A 3,601-nucleotide genomic window follows, 5' to 3' on the forward strand; every position below is an offset into this window, starting at 1 on the left:
TACGGTATAATTTTCCTTGTTTGCTTTTGTCAAAATTAGAACTTTTTATTTCATCTCTATGAAACGTTGATCCATTATCACATACGTATGGAAATATTATCACACATGCTGTGAGATACGTTCTTTTTATTTTCATCAATTCTTTAATAAACAAAAGGTTATAGCTGGGATACCTTCTGATTTCTCAAGTTTTTTGTTTCATGTTTTCTTAAACTGCCGTGGCACGTCCGGAACCACTCACTATACAATGTCAGGACCGTCTCTCTTTTCTGGCAAACATAAATTTGGGGATTGTCATCAATTAGTCTCTCGGTGATTGCATGATTTCCCCAAAGTCTTTCACAGTCTACTTTGTGCACTGAGTATCTCTTCAAACTTCAGTGCATGTTTCTACCATTTGATGCTTTATTATTTGGCAATCTAGCTTCCACAAGAGCATTTCATGCAAAGACTTGTCTTGTTCTCCACTGGCAGCTAATTTCACTCGGATAGAGAATCGATAGGCTCAAGGTGGAAAGGTTATCGCTGGAAGGTCTGTTAGATTCCACGGATCTCTCCTTTCTCATTAGGGAAGAAAATACGCTGTGCTAAATATTATACTTCATTGACTATTCTCAGGTCAGAAAGCGCACTTCCGACTTCTTGTCCTTCCGTCGCTGAGAGGATGATGGCAGCTGCCAAAAGTACATACTTGGAAGTTCATCCCAGCACAAACACACACACACACACGCCCCCCCCACACACACACAAACACACTCACACACACACTCACACTGTTTCCCAGGTAAAGATTTCTTCCCTGCCATTGCTTTACCTAAAATAAGGCAACTGTGTGGCCACTGTCCCAACCCGGTTACACTCATATTATATGTGCCTATCATCCTGAGGAGTAATTTGATTCAGGTGTTCGGGAAGTCATGATGTGGGCTGTGTCTGTTGAATTCCCAGCGATGCAAGGGGACACACCCTGTGACTCATTCCTGAATTGAGTGCTGATATTTGGTTGGTTTATCGCGCACCTGAGGAGTGGGTGGGGTGTTCGCGGTTGGTGGGGGTGAGTTATAGAAGGGCTGATGCGGCCAGAGAGCTCGTCATTTGAAGACTCTCTCGGAAGAGATAGCGTCTTTCTGCAACCTGCGGTCCCAGCAGAAAAACCTTGTGATCCTTGTTCCAGTCGACATGGAGGACGACTCACTCTACTTGGGAGGTGAGTGGCAGTTCAACCACTTTTCAAAACTCACATCTTCTCGGCCAGATGCAGCTTTTGCTGAAATCCAGCGGACTTCTCTCCCTGAGAAGTCACCACTCTCATCTGAGACCCGTGTCGACCTCTGTGATGATTTGGCTCCTGTGGCAAGACAGCTTGCTCCCAGGGAGAAGCTTCCTCTGAGTAGCAGGAGACCTGCTGCGGTGGGGGCTGGGCTCCAGAATATGGGAAATACCTGCTACGTGAACGCTTCCCTGCAGTGCCTGACGTACACACCGCCCCTTGCCAACTACATGCTGTCCCGGGAGCACTCTCCAACGTGTCATCGTCACAAGGGCTGCATGCTCTGTACTATGCAAGCTCACATCACACGGGCCCTCCACATTCCTGGCCGTGTCATCCAGCCCTCACAGGCATTGGCTGCTGACTTCCATAGAGGCAAGCAGGAAGATGCCCATGAATTTCTCATGTTCACTGTGGATGCCATGAAAAAGGCATGCCTTCCCGGGCACAAGCAGGTAGATCATCACTCTAAGGACACCACCCTCATCCACCAAATATTTGGAGGCTACTGGAGATCTCAAATCAAGTGTCTCCACTGCCACGGCATTTCAGACACTTTTGACCCTTACCTGGACAGCGCCCTGGATATCCAGGCAGCTCAGAGTGTCAAGCAAGCTTTGGAACAGTTGGTGAAGCCCGAAGAACTCAATGGAGAGAATGCCTATCATTGTGGTCTTTGTCTCCAGAGGGCGCCGGCCTCCAAGACGTTAACTTTACACACTTCTGCCAAGGTCCTCATCCTTGTATTGAAGAGATTCTCCGATGTCACAGGCAACAAACTTGCCAAGAATGTGCACTATCCTGAGTGCCTTGACATGCAGCCATACATGTCTCAGCAGAACACAGGACCCCTTGTCTATGTCCTCTATGCTGTGCTGGTCCACGCTGGGTGGAGTTGCCACAACGGACATTACTTCTCTTATGTCAAAGCTCAAGAAGGCCAGTGGTATAAAATGGATGATGCCGAGGTCACCGCCTCTAGCATCACTTCTGTCCTGAGTCAACAGGCCTATGTCCTCTTTTACATCCAGAAGAGTGAATGGGAAAGACACAGTGAGAGTGTGTCAAGAGGCAGGGAACCAAGAGCCCTTGGCGCTGAAGACACACACAGGCGAGCAACGCAAGGAGAGCTCAAGAGAGACCACCCCTGCCTCCAGGCACCCGAGTTGGACGAGCACTTGGTGGAAAGAGCCACTCAGGAAAGCACCTTAGACCACTGGAAATTCCTTCAAGAGCAAAACAAAACGAAGCCTGAGTTCAACGTCAGAAAAGTCGAAGGTACCCTGCCTCCCAACGTACTTGTGATTCATCAATCCAAATACAAGTGTGGGATGAAGAACCGTCATCCTGAACAGCAAAGCTCCCTGCTAAACCTCTCTTCGACGACCCCGACAGATCAGGAGTCCATGAACACTGGCACACTCGCTTCCCTGCAAGGGAGGACCAGGAGATCCAAAGGGAAGAACAAACACAGCAAGAGGGCTCTGCTTGTGTGCCAGTGATCTCAGTGCAAGTACCGACCCACACGTAGGGGTGCACACACACACACATAACTACACCCAGAAGCGCGCACGCAAACACACACACACACACACACAAACACGAACACCGTCAATCCTACATAAACTAATGAGGAGCCCAAGTTTCTGTCTCTACAACAGGGACACCTGGATAGTGATGGCTACATCTCAGGATGAGCCCGCATATGGGAAACGTCGAGTTTTGGGGTCGTGAGTCTTCCGAACCTCTGGAGGGACTGTCTGAGTGTTTGTGTTCATGATAGATGACATTCAGTGTGTATTTCTGAATATGACCTACCGACGTGTAGGTTTGCGTGTGAGGTTATTGCAGGGGACTCGGTTTCGTATTTTCTCTTGGGGTGTGTTTCATTCGTCAGTTGTTGGTCGGCATGAGAAGGTGAAATTTGGCTCATGTGGGACATCCGTGGATCATTCTCGCCACCTTGAATAGTGGAAACTGGAATGCATTTGGAAGATAAGAACGGTGTTCTTCTTTCTTACCGGGGCTCGCTGTTTTTACATTGGTTCCTGAATGGACCTCAGGCGCCCTGGGACTTGTGCTCTTGCTGGAACCCACATAACGCCGGAAACAGACAGACCGACTTGCCTGTTTCACGGTGCCCACTTCCCATGAGTCGAAACGGAAAATTTTCCCACTGGCATGTAAGTCATCTGGAACGAAGCTGTATTGATAATAAAGGAAAGCAAACACAGGAGTGTGTGTATTCAACTGAAATAAATTCAGAAAGCCCTGAACTAAATCTCATTTGGTGTGTTTAAAAATGGCATTTGGGGAATTTCTGGGTCATTC

Source organism: Pan paniscus, chromosome 7 (genome assembly GCF_029289425.2).
Source record: "Pan paniscus chromosome 7, NHGRI_mPanPan1-v2.0_pri, whole genome shotgun sequence".
Classification (NCBI taxonomy): Eukaryota; Metazoa; Chordata; class Mammalia; order Primates; family Hominidae; genus Pan; species Pan paniscus.